This window comes from Macaca mulatta, chromosome 6, assembly GCF_049350105.2.
Source record: "Macaca mulatta isolate MMU2019108-1 chromosome 6, T2T-MMU8v2.0, whole genome shotgun sequence".
NCBI classification, from domain to species: Eukaryota; Metazoa; Chordata; class Mammalia; order Primates; family Cercopithecidae; genus Macaca; species Macaca mulatta.
In genome coordinates, this window is record NC_133411.1 from 153,103,017 (window position 1) to 153,125,950 (window position 22,934).

Here is a 22,934-nt window from a genome sequence, read left to right on the forward strand (position 1 = left end):
ATAGTGAGAGCACAAGGGCAGAGAGCAGACAATGACTTGGCATGGAGAGCCAAGCAGAGAGCAGATGGTGAAGGGCCTTAAGTGACACACTGAACTACTGGACTTTATCCTGGATGGTGGAGAGACTTGTAGACACCTAGTAACCACAGAACATTCTCCTCAGTGTCTTCCTTCTACTTTCATTGCTAATTCGATGTTAGTTAAATTCATGTCACTGTTGTTTGATGCTTGAATAAAATTTTGTGATATCTAATTGTAAGATTTGGGGTATTCTTTTCTGGGCCCATTTTCATCCATTTCTTCCTTTCAGCTAATGCCTTATGGAGTCTTTCTCTTCATCCATGCATTTGATTGAAAATGTAGTGAGCACATACTCTCTATTAAGTATGCTCTAAGCACTAGGGATTGAGGGTGAAAAAAATTTATCTTCTCATGAAGCTCACCTTCTAGTGGAGCATATAGATTGATAGGCACATTAATAGAAAAATATTATGTTAAATAGCTATTTTACAGTAATATTGTTATTCCCTGTCTATGTCTCAACTTTCCAACTAAGCTTTAATCTAGTGATAGTCCATGATACTCCATACTGTATGTAGAATGTAACTGATATGGTTTGGCTGTGTGCTCACTCAAATCTCACCTTGAATTGTAATAATCCCCATGTATCAAGGGTGGGACCGGGTGGAGATAATTGAATTATGGGGGTGTTTTCCCCCATACTGTTCTCGTGATAGTGAGTTTTCACGAGATTTGATGGTTTTATAAGGGGCTTTTCCCCCTTTTGCTCGGCACTGCTCCTTGCTGCCACCACGTGAAGAAGGACGTGTTTGGTTTCACCTTCCGCCATGATTGTAAGTTTTCTGAAGCCCCCAGCCATGCTGAACTGTGAGCCAGTTAAACCTATTTCCTTTATAAATTACCCAGTCTCAGACATGTCTTTATTAGCAGCGTGAGAACAGACTAATACAGTATCATATTTCATATATCTATACTATGTCACTGGAAGAGCCAAAACAGTATTCATTTAAAGTACTGTCCATGAATACTGCCTATAGGACTTGCCTTAGGCAGAACTGTGAATTGATAAGGCCCCTTCCCATTCTATAATATACCTTTGCTCCCTTTTGACATTAAGAGTGTTCCAGAAAGGGAAGCACCACACAATGAAAGGACAAGACTTTCCAATCATACTATTAACCTTTCATTAAGAACAAAGAACTATTCTCAAGTCATTAGTGTTCCTGCTACTTGATGGTTTGCCAAAGGGTAGACTATTTTTCCCTTGTAAATCATAAATATGGTTCATAAGATCACAATATTTTAAAAATTTGATTTTGAAATTCCAGATATTCTCCTAATGATGCTCAAATAACAAAGCTGCTAATTATGACAACAGCAATAGTATTTTTTGAGCACTTACTTGCTAAGTATATTAGACACATTATTTGAACGTGTGAAGAAGTGGACTCAGAGTGGCTAAGCAACTTGCTCAAGGTCACACAGCTGTTGAAAAGCAGATCTGGGAATTTAAACCTGAGCTATGTGTTTCCAGAGCCTCGGCTCTTAGCCTCTAGTGATACGTGACCATGCTGCCAGAAGGCCAAGCTATCAAATCATCTTTCTCTTTCTGGAAAATACACATTTTTTAATGAACTGTGAAGTTGATTCCTTTCTAAGGTAGATTCTTTCCCTAAGGTAGATTGTGCAGTTTTTAGAACAGTACTGTTCAATAGAAACATAAAATGAACCATGTATTTAATTTTGTTTTATAATAATCACATGAAAAAAGTAAAAGGAAACTAAAATTAATTTGAATAAAATATTTTAACCCACTGTATCAAAAATATTCAACATTTTTCCAAATATTTTCATTGCTTCAATTTTTAAATTAAAGTCATTAAAACTAAATAAAACTGAAAAAATGGAGTTCTTGAGTCACACCTACCATATTTCAAGCGCTCAATAGCACATGTGGCTAATGGCTATTACCCTGAAAACTGTGGTTTCCTAGGGTTGCATTTTAAGGAGTCTCATGTTGCTCATGGACATCCCTTATTGATTCATCAGTAGACCTGGGAATTGAGGTTATTCCTTAATGCAATATTGGAAAACATGGAATTTTTTTTCAGGCAGATCAATTGTCCCTCAATCATGGTAGAACTGTGTCTTTTAGATTTTGATAATTGCTTTACAGGTACCTGACATATTTTCAGCTTGAGTGGGCCTGCAAGCTCATAAAGAAAGCCATATCAACTGTTAAATAAAAAAAGGGTCTTCCATCATAAGTTAACTTTTTCTGGTTGTTGTTATGGTAGGCACCAGCTGAGTTGAAGGCTATGATCCTTGTCATTTCCTTTAACACCAGGAAAAATTCTGATTCTACAATTTTTAATTCATTGGCTTATCATTCTGAAATCTATATTGTGAGGGCTTGATACCATCAAGGTCGACTCTGTTTCCATCTGAGTTTTGTAACCAGTAAGGAATCTTAACTGCCAGAGCTTTCTTCCTATGCCTGGAAAAAAAAAGAGGAAAGAAATGTCTGAGAGTTGCATGACAGCTCTTCTTACTGTTCTTTTATTCCCCCCACATCCCAACCCTTTTTGCTAGTATTTTCTCATAAAAGGCAAAGAGTTTAGTGATAATGACTTTAAGTTCTGTCCATCATAGCCCTGTCCCCAGAAGACTGTGCTATTACATTATTTGCACTTTAAATGGAATCCATTGTTAGAGTTTGGTTTTTCTTGTTTTACACCCTTTAGATCTTCCATAAACAGGACAGATATTGAATATAAAAGAATACAGCTTACCTAGCAAGATAAGGCAGAATTGCCCAGGTGTTTGAATTGTGCCAACTGGTTTTATCTGGTTGCAATAAATCCGCTTCTGCCCTGGCAGTCAATCCTAAGGCAGGAGAGGGAGAAGAGGGAGGGATCAAAAAGCACTAATTAGTACTGGGCTATTTAATTTCTGCAGTATCTGCTTTGCACCTAGGAAACCATACTATTTACTAGACAAAAGTCTCCCAGGATTAACACACAATTGTAATATTTTCTGCTTAGAAAAAAGAATGAACAGCAGGAGGAGATGATCCATTGTGAAGAATATAATCTTCAATTATTTTACTTTGGTTTTGTACTGAAGCGTTTGCATTCCTAATCATCTGATGCCAAACAGGTGCTGTATTAACAGCCAAGTTTTAGTAATGGGGAGGAAACGAGTTATTTTTGTTTTCGATGTTGCCTTTGGATGTTCCAAATTCAAAAGTCAAGACAAATTGTTCAAACCTCCCTATTTGGAAGAGACACAGGCCATCTCTCTCTAAACATGGTGCTCCCCAGCCTCACTTCATAAGAGAAAGTTCAGATTTTAATGTTCTTGTAAGAATTGAAATATGTAATAGTTTCACACATTTTAAAAAATTCATTTTGACTTGGTCAAATCACATCATGTCTATCACCTATACCCTTCCTATTCCAGGGATTACAAGTTATTTAGGTGATATCAGAGGCATTGAATCAGTAAAGTAATTTGTAAGCAAGTTCACTCAGATCCTGAACAAATGAACACAGTGGCTGTTTGGTGAAAAGCCCTGGACCTGAAATTAGAAGGCTTGAGTTTCATACCCCAGTTTTGCTACTTGTCAGCTTTATGAGGCCGGATAAATCACTGGGCAAACTGAGTGTCAGATTTTCTTGCAAAAAATGGGAAGAAATCTTCCCATCCCGTCTGGTGGTTGTATGCCTTAAATAAAATGATGTCTATGGGAAAACACTTGGTAAACTATAAAGCATTGTGTGAAAGAGTTGTATATATTATGTGTGCATGTATTATGTTATAGGTTATACATATATATGTATATATGTATATATGTGTGTGTGTATCACAGTCCTGTCCCTTTCCACAGAAAAAAGTTACTGTGATCAAAAATGAGTTGCTGAGATGAGCCAAAAACCAATCTCTCCCTAAAGAGATCTAAGCCTTTTCCACAATCTCTTGATGAAACAGAAATGCATCATTAACTCTGTCTCTTCTAGATGAAAGCTAAAAGTCATCCAATAAGCAATAAATAAATAATTTCCTAAGAAATACACACACTAGCTTCACTAAGCTGAGCTCAATTTCTACCCAATGAAAATACACAAGCACACGCAGTTGATGGAATAAAATGTTCTCAGCTTATGCTTTTAGGGAGAATCATTTTGCATGGGTGATAATCTTGTTTTTATGCACAAAGTGTGGTGTACTGATTCAGTGATTTCAGCCTTTAACAATCTATTTCTTTAGATTGATACACATTAAAATCTAATGCCTTTCCTTTTCTTGGAGGTTCTGTGCCTCTCCCAAGGGTGTGGCTTCCTTATTCATAGCTAAGAGAGGCGAAAGCACTCTATCTCCTGCTTAACCAGGGAGTTTGAATGAATTTGCTGAGCTCTTTTCTCCATGGTTTGCATTTACTCAGGTCAGGGGCTGGAGTCAGTTTGACTGAGTTCAAATCCTTATTCTACCATGCATTTCTTGCTCGACCTTGTGCACACAAGTTACTTAAACTCTTGGTGCCTCGGTTTCCTCATCTACAAAATGAAGATTTGACAGTAGCTACCTTATGGAGTTGCTGAGAAGGTTAAATGAAATAATGAATGTAAAGTGCTCAGCAAAGTTCCTAGCTCATGGTAAGCCCTCAGTAAATATTACCTTTTATTATTATTACTAGTATAGAAATGAGAGATGAGAGATTTGAAAAAGCTTTTTAGATAGAAAATTATATTATAATGTTCTCCATATCTTATCAAACTTCAGACACTAGTGAAAATTCTTGCCCATGGGAATAAGGCTTATGCCCTTTGAAAACATTTTAATAACTGATTCTTACTTTAAAGGGCACAAAACCCACCAAAATAATTTACATAACTTGAGAATATGAATGTTCTAATTTTTTCTCTGTTCTCTCATATCTTATCACAATGCCTGCTTTAGGGGTATTGGTCCAATACTTACTGACTACAAGAATGTTTATATGTAAGGGTCATTGTCAGTGTATGAAGTCTAGAACTAGAGAAATGACGTAGATCTTGGCAATGATTCTGTTATGGCATTGACGTCATTAGACAACAAAGCATTTCCCAAGGTTTTCCTGCATGCGAGGAACTGTTAGATGCTGAAGATAGACAAAAGTTGTCTCTGTTCATGAGGTGGTGATAGTCTAGTGGAGACATAACCATATACAGGTAGTTATCAGATAGTAAGTGCTATATCTGCAAAATTAAAATGCAGAGGGAGAGATAAATTCTTACTATTGGATGAAGTTAAGAAAAGCTCTGAAGAAGAAGCAACATTCAAGCTGGGCTTTTAAGGATGAGCAGCAGTTGGCCTGATGAATTGGGGTCTGTAACAAAGGGAGGGTTTCCCAGTCAGAAGGAACAGCATGCGCAGGGGCATGGAACATTGAAGGGATGATTCCACAGAAATTCATGGAACTGGTGGGTAATCTGTTATGTCTAGAACAAAGTTTGGTAGGGACTCTGTTATTAATTACACCTACGAAAATGTATGGTTATAGCTCTCTTATAGTGATATTGAGATAATATAAAATATACACAACTCATATTTTGTGACACAGACTAAAGATTATGAAAGGTGCCATCTTAGATAACTTGCTATTAGGATAGTAAGGTAGGCAGGGTAATTTAGGAAAGGCATCAGAATGAGTGGCTTGAACAGCACATGACCTTAATTGGCAAGGAAAGGAAGATCTATGCAAATGCGTTTAGCTCTGGGACTCTGAGGAGGCATCTTGGGATAAACATTGGTCTGAGAGAAAGGAGATTTTTCTGTTACTCACTGGATGGTGATTTGGGAAACTTAACCTTGTGGGCCTTAATTTTGTTATTTGTAAAGTGAGGGCTTTGGGCTGGGTGGTCTTGAGTCTCAGAATTTAAGGATTCATCATATTGGCAATGGCTAACTTATCACTGGACTATATTTGAGTGGCCTGCCTGCTTCCCAATTGAAAAATGCCCCATGACTAGGGTACACTGGTAGGTCAAGTGGTTGGACAGGTACCAGTGATTAGTTCTAGATGATTGGAAATATAAAATCTCTGCTTTGATTCTCTACCTCCATTGTTACCATAGATTCTTACCTCTTGTAAGTTCTAGGTTCTTGGGCATTCCGGGTCCCCACCCAGAATGTTTCTCCTACTCTGAAAGTCTGGTTGCTTGTGGCTTTGCCAATTACATGCCTCTATTTGCTCTTAACCTATGGTGAATATGAAATACTAAAACAATTTCCAGCTAAGTTGGTTTGGCTCTAGTTTCTTATCCCATTAAAGAACAGTCACTATTTAGATTATGAGCCATGAGGCTGCTGTCCTTGCTATCATAATTATAATTTGGCATATTGGTATTATTAAAGTTGAGCAGATGGTGCCAGGATTTAAACCTATGTTTATCAGATGCAGATGGCCCAAAACAGTGGCTTATCTATTGATAATTTTTATTTAGATCAGGTTAAACATAAATGACTTTGCATTGCTTTTTGGTAACTTTTTTCCTAGTCATTTCAAATGGTCTATCTTATTTCTCATCGTTTTTTGGACAAAATTTTGTATTTTAATTAGTATACCATTTCCTTCTATATTGACACAGATTATTTTCCCTAGACCTATTACATTTGCTGTCCAGTTTTTCTGGAACAGGGGAAAAAAACAAACAAACAAAAAGCACTAACCACCAACAACAGTCCACATCGTTGATTAGTCTTGAAGAAAATGGCTTATGCTTGGCCAGAGTTCCTAATCATGTTCTCCTCCTACCCTCCACCTCCATGTAAGTTGTCAGTCCCACAGCAGAACTTAGCACAAGGGATCTGGAAGACCCACACTTAGTTCAGAGATGAGAAAACAAAACAGAGTACCAGAGAAGCTGAGTGATTTATCTGAGGTCATATTGAAGTGTGTGGAAGAGTCAAAGCTAGAACTGCACCTTCGAATTGCAGTTTGGTCCTCTTCTCAGACACTGCACAGCCTCCTGGAACCACTCTGGTTGCTTAGCATCAGACACTGTTACTAGTGACTGGCATTTTTCCCACATGGGGAAGCTGATGCCATCACTGTGGAGAACAAACCCTCTGCCAACTTTATGAAAAACCACAAGTTCTGCAAGTGTTTCTAGTTCTGATTCTGAAGGTGGGGCTTGTGCAGCCAGATGGTATGGCTCGAGAGAAGGAGATATTGTTGCAGTGAAGGAGGTAAGAGCAAATATCAAAATGTTGACTTTGGATGTAGGAGAACAGGAGAAGTAGGCCATAGAATCTTACAGCTAACAAAGATTCAGGAAAGAAAATATTTTAGATAGGTTTCTGTTGTCCTCTTGAAGGTTTCAGGGACTTCTTTCTCAATGTCCCTTAAAATTCTAGTCCTATAAAACTGGAGAATCAATGAGCTCCTTTTCCTTTCATTTAGGAATGTTAGATTCCTTTAGTTTGGTAACTTTAAGTCAAAGTCTGTCACTTCTATAGTTTTCCTTGGTGGAAGTGAGAGCTGCCTAGGAAGTGCAGCAGAGTCAGGACTGAAACTTCTGCAGATAAACTGCCTTCTCTGGAGATTGTGATGGTTACCAGGCTTTATCTTATCACACGCCTCCATGATCACCTGGTCTTGACTCATTTCAGTGTAGGCTTTGCTCCTTAAGAATGCAGTGTATTAATCTCTTTCACAGCTGTGTTCTCTATTGGGATCTGGGTTATAAAATGCTAAGATATGGAAAAAGGATGCTGTAATTTGCATTTATCCAAAACAACTCATTTGAGCTTTTTTGGCACATCCTTCAGCATCATTTTTTGAGCTATACCCATTCGTCTATTCACAAATGATTATTGAGTGCATCCTTAGCACTAGGGATACAACTAGGAAAAGACAGATGCATGCCTGCAAGGAGCTTAAAGTCCACGGGAGAAGACAAACAAGTTGGTGGATGATTATAATCCTTTGTGATAAGCACAGTGCTCTGACAGGAGCCAGCATGTGGGCTTGAGAGCGCATAGGGGAAGCCCACGAGAAAACTCAATAAATGGTTGTTGAATGAGAGAAGAGTCCTCAATTGCCACTTACTAGTTGTGTGATTTTTAGCAAGCCTGGACCTCAGTTGTCTTATCTGCAAACTAGGGATAATAATACTTTCCAGATAGCATCTCAGAGATTCTACGAGAATCAATTGAAGCAATACATTTAAAAGCCCTTAGGAAGCCATAATGCTATGTAGGGGAATTGTGAAGAAATAAAGTGCTCTTCCTGGTGCTGTGTAGCCATGATATCTTTGTTAGAATTTGAACGTTATTAGGAAATTTGGGTAAGTTTCTGAGAGAACAGATTTCAGCTAAAGAAATGTGTCTATTGAAATCCCTGAAAGGCTTTATTTTAAATTGTCTTCCTTACAAGACAAAAACCACATGACATAGGCCCCAGAGACAGTTGCAAAGAATCTAATTTAGTTTGCATTTGGAGTGAAGAAGATTCTGAAAGACTTTTATTTCTTCTTCAGAGGGCTTTTAATTATGTTTACCTCTTTAAAACCTGTTTTGACAGGCCTCTAAATTCCTAATGACTACATCCACGGTGTCACCAGATTATCCTAGAAACACATAAAATATCATAGTTATAAACTATCATGACTTTTCAAATGCCTACTTTGTGCTCAGCATTAAGGAAAATATAAAAAGAAACAAGGTTATCCCTATCATCAAGGATCTTATAGTCTGATGAAAAAACAATTACTACACGTAAAATAATAGTGAATGATAACTATACACACGTAAACTATATGCAGAATTTAAGGCTGGAGAACCTATTTGGGTTTATGGAGGCAGTGAGATTCCATTGGTATCCATTGAAGGACGAATAAGATTTGGATACGGCTGAGTGCAGTGGAAAATTATTAATCTCTACAAGTGAGAGGAAATGAATGAATTTTGGAAATGTAAAATGCATAGTGTGAGTTTCTGGGATAATATTAATGCTTTCATTTGTTTAAGTGCTTTGTATATGCCAGACATAGGCTAAGATCTTTACATGGATTACCCCCTTTAGTCCTCATAACCACCCTATGAAGTGGGTACTATTAACACCTGTATTTACATGTAAGAAAATTGAACTTCAGAAAATTAATGTGACATCAGACACATAACTAATAAGTGGTAAAATCAGATTTCAAACCCAGATATGTTTGGGTCTAAAGTCCATGGCATTTGCCATGATATTATGTCGCTTTCTGACTCTGCATCAGAAAGCTTTCAAACGAGTATCTGGAATCTCCTGAGGAATCAGTCAGCAATTATGAAACCTCTCAATATCTCTTTAAATTAGAATTGTGCTCCCTTCTTTTATTCCTTCTTCTTTCTCTTCTTCATTCCTTTCTTTCCTCATATCAGTATGTGTTTTTCTTTGTTTTTTACTTTTTAAAATTTTGAGATAATGTAAGTCTAACAGAAGAGTTGAAAAAGTAGTACAGGGTCCCTGTATACCCTTCATCCAGCCTCTTCTTTGGTTAATATTTTATACAACCAGAGGGTTTAGCAAAACTGAGAAGTTAATCTCAGTATAATACGTTAGCTAAAGTATGCAGCTTAACTTGAATTTGACAAATGTTTCCACTAATATTCTCTCCCTGTTAGAAAGTCCTGTCAGTTTTTCCCACATTGCATTTAATCATCACATGTCCTTAGTTTCTCCTTCAATCTGTGAAAGTCCCCCAGTATTTTCTTATCTCTCAGGACCTTGACACTTCTGAAGACTATTGGTCAGTTATTTTTTCCAATGTCTTTCAATCTGGGTTTTTCTGATATTTTCTTAAGATTATATTGAGATTATGAATTATTGAACAGGATACCAGGGAGGTAGTGTGCTCTTGTCAGCGCTTCATACAAGGGGTACTTGATGACAATGTATGGCTTTGAAACATCCTTCAATGCTCCTAGATTGTTTAGGCTGTTGAGAGATACAAGAAGAAGTATATCTCTAAAGTGAACAAGGATGGGATCAAGATACCACAACTGAAGAGAGAGGTGGCAAGCTCTCCTCCCTGTATCTTATCTTTCATGCTTGGAAGCTACTACAATGTAGAAAAGGGCAGAATTCTTCTGTGAAATCATGCATGGTGCTTGAGGTACTCCTCTTAACTCTTAAACTCACTCAAAGGGTCTTGAGCTTTAGTCTGAATCTGATTTTCTGCATCTATACCCTGGGAATAATGACACTGGAAAGAAGGGCACTAAGTAAAAAACACTTCAAGTAATGCAATTCCTGACTTTACTCATGTTCTCAAAACACTTTTCGGGAGCATTAAAAAATAATGTTGAAAACACAGCTTTCATGATGGGTGAGGTGGAAAGTTTACATTGAAAGCACACATCATGTTTGGGAATAATAAAACGTTGTAATAGAGCCACTCTTCTTCTCACAGGAGGCTTTGGATTTTACATAGACTGTAGACTGGAAATTGCAATCAAATCAATTAAAGGCACGATATTTTGTATTATTGCCTTAGTCACTGACTTTGGTGGATATTTTAATTGTGTTCAAGGAGGCAAATAAGTCTTGCATGTGAATAAATATGAAAGGATTGTAAGTATAAAGACTTTATTGCTATCACTTCCCTGTTGAATACAGTGATTTTCTGGTTACCTGATCTGAAATGAATTGTAAGTAAGCATTAGGAGAGAGCACAATGCAATAATTTAGGGTGCCATGTTTTGCCTATGAAGCATAAATATTTGAACATTTGCATTATCATTTCTGAATGAGTGGATTAGTAGCTATGAAAAATTAACTCATGTTCTTTCAAGTATGATTGAAATATTACATTCAATCTTAACCCCCCAGGAAAAAACAACACAAATCCCTGTGTTTCATGAAACGTGAAAAGAATCTCATTTCAATATCTTGCTTCATTTAACTGGTGCCACATCTATGATACAAAATGGCAACCATGGTGTAGTTAAGAATTGAAGACTCCCGTTCTGTTCTTGAAAGGAATAGTGCACAAGTGTACCCTATTTTACTCACTTTCTCTGAAAGTTGTTTGTAAGTTGAAATTTATAAATTCAGAAGCAAAGCTGACAACTGAAAGAGGCTTAATTTTATTTTATTTTTTGAAGGGGAAAGCTCTTTTTGAAATGTTTTGTTTTTAAGCTTATTATTTTTAAGTATGAAAAGATATTAAAGCAAGACACATCGTTTGGATTTTTAAGTCCAAGAATTCCTTAATTATCTAGGGACCATGTACTGACATTCTAGTGTACAGACAGAGGTCATGTTAATCTTGTCCATAAAAAGATGTACTTCTTAGCAAGTGTCTTTTTGTAGAAAATGATAAGCATTTCATCATATAGTAATAACATGTTACTATTACTATTATTGGATAAGTAACAAACCATAGAAAACTATATACTTTTTCCCTCTGTATAACACCTTTATCAAATTCCCAACTAATATGTTATTGTTGTCACATATTTTAATTCTATGTGCATTTTATATTTCACCAGACAATATAATTAATTTTTACAGTCAATACTCATTAATGTATTAATATTGGTACATTATTGTCTTAGTCCATTTTGTGTTGCTATAAAGAAGTACTTAAGCCTGGGTAATTCATACAGACAAAAAGGTGTATCTTGCTCATGATTTGGCTGGTTGGAAAGTTTATGATTGGGTATATGCATCAGGTGAGGGCTTCAGACTGCCTCCACTCATGGCTGAAGGTAAAGGAGAGCTGATGTGTGTAGCGATTGCATGGCCATAGAGGAAGCAAGGGGAGGAGGAGCCTCCAGGCTCTTTTTACAACTAGGCACAAATAGAGCCAGAACTCATTTAAGCCCAAGGGAAGGCATTAATCTTTTCATGAGGGATCTAACCCCATGACCTAAGACCTCCCATTAGGCCCATCTCTAATACTGGGGATCAAACATGAGGTTTGGAAGGGATAAATATCTAAATCATAGCAATTATTATTAACTGAAGTCCATAATGTATTCAGGTTTAGTTTTTACCTAGTGTCTTTTTCCTGTTTCAAGATTCCATCCGGGATAACATATTACATTTAATATTTTATTTCCTTAGGCTCCTTTGGCTGATGTTTTCTCATAATTAGACTAGGGTTATGGGTATTTGGGAGGAAGACCATAGTTGTAAAGTGTCATTTTCATCACATCATATCAAGGGTACACATTATTAATGTGACTTATTACTTTTGATATGGATCTTGATTATTTGATTGAGGTAGTGGCTGTCAGGTTTCTCCAGTACAAGGTTACTCTTTCTTTCTCTTTTTCATACTGTGCTCTTTAAGAAGAAGTCACTATGCATAGTCCACACCTAAGAAGTGGGAAGTTGTGCTCCTCCTCAAGGGCAGAATATCAGCATAAATTATGTGGAATTCTATTACCTCTTTGTATGTGGTAAAATAGTCTATGCCTGATGACCTTATTATTTGGATCCCATGTGTATTTGTTTATATTGTATATCTGTTCTATCTTTTTGTTATCATTTTTTCTTATCTTTTCTTTTGTATAGCTTATTTCTACTAAATCCCAGACATTTATTTGAAAAAACATCAGAGTAAAGTGAAGTCTAAGATGATTTTCCTCCAGAGAGGATTTATTTTTACTTATAGCAGGAGACTAGGGTACTAGCAATCCTGGGTTACCTCAACCCAAATTCAAAGGTCGAGATGACCTGAAGAACTTCTGTCCCCATGAATACTTGTTTGTCTGTTTGTTTATTTATTTACTTATCTATCTATTTATTTATTTATATATATAGAGAGAGTCTCATTCTGTCACCAGGATGGAATGCAGTGGCACAATCCTGGCTCACTGCAGCCTCCGCCTCCTGGGTTCAAGCGATTCTCCTGCCTCAGCCTCCCGAGTAGCTGGGACTACAGGTGCGCGCCATCACGCCTGGCTAATTTTTTTGTATTTTAGTAGAGATGGGGTTTCACCATGTTGGCCAGGATGGTCTCGATCTCCTGACTTCGTGATCTACCCGCTTCAGCCTCCCAAAGTGCTGGGATTACGGGTGTGAGCCACCATGTCCGGCCCCCTATAAATACTTTTCTGTTTATGGCATGTAACTCTTTGGGAGTATTCTAACCAAAACATGGGGAGTTTCTAAGACTCCCCACTCTTGGGGGATTAAGGACTGCAATTTATGTCTTTGTGTAGCTCAAGACGCTCAAAATCTCAACATCTTGGCAATTTATTTTGGGATTGTCATGCTTCTATAAAAAGAGATGGTTTGGTCAAATGATCTCTGAGATGCTTGATTATGACATATGAGTTATGCTAAGACATGGTTTCTGCCTACTTCTATTTTAGTTTTGATTCTAAAGGTATACACAGGAAGCATTAAGAGCAAATTTGATAACAAAGTGCTAAATTGCATTGTATAGTTAGATAGAGAATAGGAAAATCTATTTGAAGTTGGCTGTCATACAGTGGAAAGAATAATCACAAAACAGAGATATATATATGTGTGTGTGTGTGTGTGTGTGTGTGTGTGTGTGTGTGTGTGTGTATGAGACAAATTGGTGAGGGTTGCTAAGTCAATTCCATGGAATTTGACTAACTGTTTTTCTTTTCGTCTCTGCACTTCCATATCAGATATACTTTATGGTCAGGTCGATGTCTGATCCAATATATTTCCATATTAACAAAATAACCTCTTTAATACATTAAACCTGTGTTTTTGCTTGGGGTTGGAGAGATCTCTGTTTTTAGATATCTTTCCCAATGTGCCTTCAAAGTACACCCAATTCCTAGTTTCTCACTTTCCCTAGACTGATCTGCCAGGAGCCTTTTGGGGTCAGAATTCTAACCTTAACTTTGTATCATTTTGAGCTTCAGATTCTTTATTGGTAAAAATGAAGCCAGTAACAAATCCCTTCCTAGGATGGTTTTGAGAATCAAATGAAATGTAGTAGTGACTATGAAAGCTCCTTGAAAGGTGAAAATCATGTGTGAACTGTAACATCATTAGGCATTATTTTGGCTTGTCATCGGGTGTAAACCTTGGAGATTATTAAAAGATAAGAAAGCTCCAGATATGAGAAGACAATGATCAATATTCTATTACAAGCTGATCATGACCCTCAGAAATTTAAACTGTATTTTTTGTTTATTTCATTGCACATTTATTTATTTAACAAATAATTACTAAATATCTTCAATGAACCTGCCATTGTGCTGGGTGCTGAGGATTAAGGAGAAAATATGCACACAATCTTTGTCTTTAAGAAGCATACAGTCTAGAAGGGAGATAAAAGTTAATCAAAGAATCAAACTAATAAATAGAAAGATACCACTGTGATAGATACTTTGAAAGAGAAGACTATTTTAATATAAGAGTGTATAATGAGGGAATAGAGGGTTTGACCTCATCAGAGAAGTCAAGGAAAACATCCCCAAGGAAGTTGTGGTTGCGGTGCGACTTTAAGTGTAGGAGTTAACAAGACACATGGAGGAAGTAAGAGTATTCTAGGCAAAAGGACTAAAATATGCAAAAGTATTGAGGTAGGAAGAAGAATGACATGTCTGAAGACCTCAAAAGGGTCCAGAATGGGAGGAAAGCAGAGGACAAAGAGGAAATGGGGCTGATGTGGTTAGGATCTGTGTCCCCATCCAAATCTCATGTTCAACTGTAATCCCCAATCTTGGAGGTCAGGTCTGGTGGGAGATGATTGGACCATGGAGGCTGTTTCTCATGGTTTAACATCATCCCACTTGGAGCTGTTGTTGCACTAGTGAGTTCTCATGACATCTGGTTGTTTAAAAGTGTGTGGTACCTCCCCCTCTCTTCATCCTGCTTTGGCCATGTGAAGTGCTGGCTCCCCCTTCACCTTCTGCCGTGACTGTAAATTCCCTGAGGCCTTCCCAGAAGCAAAGGCTGCCATGCTTCCTGTGAAACCTGCAGAACCATGGGCCAATTAAACCTTTTTTTCTTTATAAATTACCCAGTCTCAGGTATTTCTTTATAGTAATGTAAGAATGGACTAATAGGGGGCACAAGATGGCATTGAGAAACATGCCAGATTCAGACACTACAGGGCCTTTTGAGCTATGGTAAGAATTCTGATCTTTATCCTAAGGGCAGTGAGCACTCTTGAGGTGTACAGGGCAGTGATGTTATGAGTAAGGATGCTACATCACAGAGATCAACTGATGTTTGGGCAGAGAGTTGGTCTTCATCAGGCTTCATATTAGTCAGCTGAGTCCTCCATTTTTCAATCATTATGTTTATAGGGAAGAGTAATTTAATGTGAGCTCTTTAATCCTGAGTGGGGTTTGTAAGTTTTTGTTTAGGAGTGCATTTATCAAAAAAGCACTGCATATAATTCCAGGTAACATTAAAAAATTATCAGGCCATATCCATTTGTTCAATAAATGGTGACTATTTTGCAGAAGCCATTAGGATACAAATAAGGGAAATCTGACTTTGAGTTACATCTGATAAACATTTATTTAGGGGACAAAATATTGGGAATATCCAAACAATAGAATATCTTGTTTTATTCTGTTTAAAAGCTAATAGAATAAAATAATTAATATAGAACTTTTGTGGCATGTAATTTTTAAATTTAAGTTTTAAATATTTGTTGTGTGTTAACTTAGGAGAAACTGGATATAGGATATTGTCTACCCTACCTCCATATCGCCTCAAGTAAAACACAACAAATCACCAAATGATAATTTAACATTGCCAGGGTACCATCACTAACAAGGTACCAACGTTGACAAGGTACCATAGTCATTAAAATCAAGACTTTATTGATTTCCTCCTCCTCCTCTTCCTTCTCATCTTCCTTCTTCTTCGTCATTGTCATCATCATTGTCATCATCGTCTCCCCTTTTCAGGCCCTCTGATTTCTGTGTCATTCCTTCAACCCCCACATCGTGTTCTTTCTTGCCTATTTAGTATTTCCTCCTCTAGCCATGGGGAAGGTGTATTAGGAAGAACTTGAACTTTGGAGTCAGTTATATGTTGGTTTGGCTCTCAGCAACACCTGTCAACAGTGTGATCTTGAGCCAATCATTTTAGCCTTTTTGCAGTTCATTTTCCTTTTACTGTAAATTCAGGATAATGGTATTTCTCAGGGGTATTGTGAGAATTAACTTAGTTTATTAGATAAAGCACTTATTCTAGTTTCTGTGGGATTATGTTTTTTAATGATGGTGGTTGCAGTAGCTCCCATCCTATACATTATTTTACAACGTGACCAGCTAAGCTAATATCCAAAGTTAGGGCTTATTTCTTCTCTGTGACTTGTGACTGCTTTGACCACATAGTATGATGGAAATGATGACTATGACTTCCAAGACTGGGTAATGAAAGACATTGAAGCTTCTGCTTTGTTTACTGAAACACTTCCTCTGGGGGCCCTGAGCTGTCATGTAAAATGTCTGATCACCCTGAGGAAACTCAGGCACACAGAAAGGCTACTGGGAGGTTCTGTCAGCAGCTTCTGTTGAGGTACCAGCCACCAGGCAGCATTAGCTGCCAGTTGTGTGAGGGCAGAGACCTATAGATGATTTTAGTTCCCAGCAATCAAGTCTTTCCAGCTGTGGCTCCAAACATGGGAGCACAGATAAACTATTCCCACTGTGCTGTCTGAATTTCTGGCCCATAAAATCTGTGAATATGATAAAATAGTTGTTTGAAGCTGGTTGTGGTGTAGGTAAGTGTTGGTAGCAACTGGAACAATTTTCAATAAATTCTAGTAATTAATACCATGATCATGATTATTATTATTACCTACTTTACAGGGTAATTTTTATGTAATACATTACCAGAAAAGTAAACCAACCAATACTGCTGATTATGGACACACAAAAAGCCTAGAAGATGTTGTAGACTATTTCTTAGTTTTCCCTCTAAGTTGTTGTTTTCAATGGGCATCCAAGAATGTCTTCTCTCTCAGGACTTGCTCCTACTTCTCTAATTTCCCCACCATCTTGTCTGTCCACTGTTCTTCCCTGCAAGCAACACTTGGTGAGCAGATCCTGGGCTATTTTTCATGCTCAGTGACTCTGACGTTAGGAGGAGGCATGTGATTTCAGATTCTTGATTTATGTCATAAATATTTATTGAGCTTCTCTTATGTAGCACAGGGAAAATGACAATGACTGAGACAGATAACCTTGCCTTTATGGAGCTTTCTTTCCATTTTGGAGAATTAAACAATGTGTCAGATAAATAACCAAAATATACAGGAAGCAAGCACCTTGGAGGCAGAGACTTGAGAAAGGGAGAGTAGGGGGCAGTAGTGCCATTTAAGAGAGAGTTACAAGGATGATGTCATTGAAAATTCAGTAAAATCTTGAAAGAGGCAAGAAGGAAAGCTCTATGGATATCTGGAGAATGTGTTTTGTGCAGAAGAACCAGGAAAATCAAAGACCTGAGGTGGGGCATGGGCATGAGTGTTCAAGGAACACCAAGAAGGCCAGTGCGGATGAAACAAACTGGCAGGAACTGTGGGCAGTGAAGCAAGTGAACTAAATACTGTCCAGCCTCGTAGGACATTGTGAGGAATTTGATTTTGTCTCTAAGATGGGCGAACAATAGAAGATTTGGGCAAGAAAGAATATTATCTGACTTTCATTTTAACAGGCTCCCTCTGGCTGCTCTGTTGAAAATAGATTGTAGAGAGATGTGGTTGGGAACAGGGAGACCCATCAGGAAGCCATTCCAACCATTCAGGCAAGGAATGAGTACTACTTGAAGCCATGATAATAAGAATAAAGAAGGTGAGAAACAGCCTCTGGCTTTGCTGATGAATTGGATGTGTCAAGGATGACGTTATGGTTTTTGTTCTGAAAACTAGAAGCCTATAATGACTATTTCTGAAAGAGGGAAGGCTTTGGGGGCAGTAGGGTTGGAGAGAAATCTTAGTTTGGGACATGTTGAGTTTGACATGCCTATTAGTTTCCACCATGGAAGAATCTTTCAAAGCTAAATATTTCCTACTTCTCTTAAAAGAAAAACTCAGGGTGCTGATATAACAAAAACTCCGCCTGTTTACTTGGTCTTAGCAAAGATCCTGATCATGCAAATCAGATCAAGTCACTCTCTCCTTAAAGCTATCCAATGGCTTCCCACTTCATTTAGAATAAAATACAAATTCTTTATTATATACTGCAGGACCCTTCCTATATGATTTACTTGTCCAGCCTACCTTGTAACACTCTCATCTTCATTTCTTATGCTACTTCTATAAGGACTATATTTCTGTTTCTTGAACATGCTAAGATCATTTGGTCTTAGGGACTTGCAGTTCCTGTTCTCTGTTTCTGTAGTATTCTTATACACTTCCTGTTTTTTTTTTTTTTTCCTGTATCAGACTCTCCTTGTGATTATTCAGATTGCAGCTCATGTGTTCACTCCTTAGAATGCTCTTTTGTAATCATTATAATTATCTCCCTATTGCTTCTCATCCTCTGAAATGATTCATTTATTTATTTATACATTCATTGATTGTCTCCTTCCCCTCCCCTCTCCCAGAAAGTATCTTATCTGACTTGTTTGCCGCTGTTTACCTAATACATTGTCAGACACATCTTAAGCATTCAGTAAATATTTATTTAATAAGTTAATGGGGGTAGGAAGGAAAGGAGTTGGTGGAGAGAGAAAGCCTATTCTCTTTCATAATAAAATCTTTAAAAATTTAATATTGTCTGTATGTTGGCTACAATTTTGCCTCTATTGCTTAATTAATGCATTTTATGTTGTAGAACATACAGATTGCAAAGTATTTCATGTGGGTTTTTGTATTAACAATACAAGATCAATAGGTCAGCCTATCCACATTATACATATGAAAATGAAGCTTACAAGAACCAGATAAGTTTCTCAAGGTTATTCTGCTTTTAAATGACAGAGCCTGACTTTGAACCTATGTCCCATGACTTTGAGTCTGATGTTCTTTCCAAATAACATGCTAGGTCTCTATGATATCACTGATACTGTCAGAAGGAGCAGCATTTAACTAAATGGGTCAGATAAAATTAGAAGTGGTCTCAAATTTTGCTGACTCAAGTCTTTGCCCACTTTTAGAACCAAATCAGATTTATTAATATCTTCTGACTCTGGTATATTTAAATAACTTTCTTTAATTTACATACATATTTCTCAGACTCCGGCTGCTGGCAGTGTAACAGGGAATATAAGAAATCTCCCAGGAAATATGCCTGTTTTCAAATTTTTACCAAATTTTAGAATCTCTGAGAAGCCTGAACTAATGGTTGGTTCTAATACATTCCACGAACCACAGCACTTTCTACGGTCCTCATTGTAAGGTGAGGAATTGTGAACCATTTTCACATTGGGTTATTTCTGGCAGAGCTACACAGAAGGGGACCCAAGACACTCTAGCTCTTTCTGCAATCATCTGCTTCTGTGTTAACCTAACCATGGTCCAAAATAATGCACATTTTAACAGAAGTGGTGCTTGGAGATGAGTATGGGGAGGGAAGTGGGGTCCTCCCAGAGTATCTATAGCCCAGATGTCACAAAATTGACATTTTACATGGGAATTCTTTGCTTTACTTGCTACACTTCCAGAAACGTTTTTCTCAGAACTGTGGGGGATACAGAAATACAGAATATAGCCTTTGTTCCAAGAAGTATACAGTTTATTGGGAAATTTGTATTTGCTCTTAAATAACTATAGTGCAAATTAGAATTTAGAATAGACGCAGCCTAGAGTGTATGGTTAAAGGCTTACTTTTTGGAGTCAGACATACTTGGGTTCAAATTGTGACTCTACCACTTATTAGTCAGGGTTTTTGGGATAAGATATTTAACCTTGCTAAGGCTTAGTTTCACTTTGTAACATGGGGCTAACAATATCTATATGTATTATTATGCATTATTGCATTCATGATATATTTATGTAAGTGGATTAACACGGTTTTTAGCATATGGTAATTGAACAATAAATGCCAACCTTTACAATTATTATATATATGTATATATGTTTTAAAATGGTATTGTTATCTAGTCTCCTGCTCTCAATAAGTAGCTACATTTTTACTTTGAGGAAATACTATCGATAAAATTTCAAAAGAGAGAAAGTTCAGGATGTAGGGGGAAGTGGCCAGTCTCAGTTTGGCCAGAGTACGGAATCTGTGTAGAGAAGCCTCGAAATATAAGAGGTAAACCTGGTAGGATCAGTTAAGGTGAAACTTGAAGAATTAAGCTTTTTTGAAGAATTTTAGCTTATCAAGCTAAGAAGTCTGCATTTAACAGATATCGAAAAGTAGTAGAGGGTGATGTGTTTTTAAAAGGGAGTTCTTGAGGCAAAGTACCTGGGTTCTCACTCAGCTACACTGTTCACTGCTACATAACTTTGGGCAAATTATGTAATCTCTGCCTCGGTTTCCTCATTTATAGTAAGATTATAAACATCATAGGCTTATTTTGAGCACTATGAGATATTACATGTTCATTAGTAGCTGAAAGCTTGGCAAAGCATTAAATCAATAGTAACCATTATTATTATTTGAACATTACTAAATAGTTGATTTAAAAGTAACAGAAACAACAGACAACCCTTTCAATGCTATTATATAACTAAAATGGACATGCTGATGAATTTTGAGCAAGGCAGCAATAAATAGTGACATTTTAAATCTACTCTCCAGTCTCCAAAGATCTGGCTTTTCTTCAGGAGTTTCCTGACCATTTTTGCAGTCTTATTCTGACTGGAGGTAACCATAAGAATTTCTATGCAAAGTGGAAGGTTCAGATGCAATTTATATATACAGGCATGCCAATGGCAGCTTATAGTTCATGATGAATCAATATAGTGTATGTAGTAAATCTATTCTTGAAAAGTTAGGTGTCCATTAGTTTTTCATAAGTTGAACATCTTCAGCACATAAAGAAGTCTTTAGAAAAATACTATCATTAATTAATGTTTAAAATGTAAAAAAGACAACCATCCCATTTATCATCTTTCCTTCTTTTTCCCACATCTTTATTAAAGTATAATTAACAAATAAAAATTGTGTATATTTAAGGTGCGCAATGTGATGTTTTGATATATTTATATTGTGAAATGATTATCACAAGCTAATTAACATATTCATCACTTTACATAGTGATTATAAAATATTTTATGTGTTTGTATATGGTGAGAACATTACAGATCTCTTAGCAAATTTCAAGTATACAATATGGTAATATTAACTGTAGTCAGCATGCTGTATATTAGATCTCAAGAACTGATTCACCCAACATAACTGAAACTGTTTACCCTTTGACCAACGATAAAATCCAAGTGTTCATTTATTTGGATGAGTTTAAGACTGAGTAAATAGTACTTACTAAATAGCCCCATGTCTGGGGCTATCTAAAGCCAAAGCAGAGTTGATCTTTATTATTTTTTCCTTTTCAGGAAATCCACAAATATTTCAATCTGCCATTATTAATTTTCAGTGTGTCACTTTTCTTTCAGTGCAAACATTTGGCAGGTGGCCTTAGCACTTTTCATTAGAACTCAAAGTAGATGAATAATAAATAGAAATGTCACTTCCCTAGAAAAATTCAAAGAGCCAAAACTGTTCGCCTTTGAATAGTAGGGGCTAGGGTGACAATTGGCATCTGCAGTCTCACAGGTGAACTTTTTTCCAGTAGAGGTTCAACCAGATCACTAAGAATCATTCCAGTGAGTTAGTTGGATTTCAGGAAGATAATGAGGCTCATGTCAGAAAACTTAATGGAACATTTTGCTGGAAACAACTGTGTAACTAGGTTATGTACATCAGAGAAGTCTTGGGATGGACACTGATGTCAGGAAAGTTTCACCTCTCTCTAATTATCTTTAACTCAGTAATTAGAGCCTGGCTCTATCACATCACAGCCTAGAGCAGGGTTGTTGTGTTTTTTTTTCTCTTTCATCTTGTCTTGTTTTTGTTTTGTTTTGTTTTGTTTTTTTACTCCTTCTCCCCTTTGTCTCTTTTCCCTTTTCATGAATTGATTGCTTTAAAATCAGTAACTCTTTTGGATTTCCATGACCTGTTGTTTGAAGCCAGGCCTGCTTGGAGCCATTTCTGATTCTCTTAATAAAGTGAATAGTGTTAAGAATATTATAATTTAGATATATCCATTTGGGAAGGGATCACCAACTACATTTAGAATATTTAATGCTTCTCCCAAATGAAGCCCCTTTCATTGTCATATTTATCCCTAGGCCACCATGTTGTCTCCTCCTAGCCCACCACTTGTAGGTAGATACACATCTACCTGAATTACATATTTATATAGTGCGTAATTATATATTACAGATAGATATCCCATGTACCACTTTTCTTCTAGTCATGTAATGTTGGAATCTGGGCTTCCATAAAACATCTTCTATTATGAAAATTTTCAAATGTGTGTAAAAATTGAGACCTCATAAACTTATCACAGGCTATGATATTTCCTGTGTTTTTGTATCTTCATGATGCCAAGAATTGTTACTAGCACAAAGCAGATACTTTATTCATGTTTTCTCACCAAGCTGATTGCTTATTTATCAAATGTATTCCTTCTTCAAATATAAGGACTAGCTTTGTATAACTTTACTACTTGAATCCCCCTTTTTGGGAGGTTCAGAAATAAACTTTTTGCAGACCTGTGGCTATAGAAAATAATGGAATCATTTACAGAAGAAGAAGATCATTTTGGGCACCTTTGTGTAGTTTTCTAAAGATGTTATACTTGTTTGGTGGAGAGAGACTTAAAACAGGGATTTTTCCTCTACTGAAGTATGTCTTTTATTACAAATTGTAGTTTTGATTGAAGGTACTTAACCCTGAAGGAATAAATGCCTCCAAAAGAGAAAAAATACATATACCTAGACCAAATCAAGTGCTAATAAAATCTGAAACCATGTTTT

At 36.8% G+C, this 22,934-nt stretch overlaps 1 protein-coding gene across 2 annotated transcripts in view; it reads left to right on the plus strand.

The window, feature by feature from the left end:
* KCTD16 (potassium channel tetramerization domain containing 16) overlaps positions 1 to 22,934 on the plus strand; it is a 310,210-nt gene that overhangs the window by 65,261 nt on the left and 222,015 nt on the right.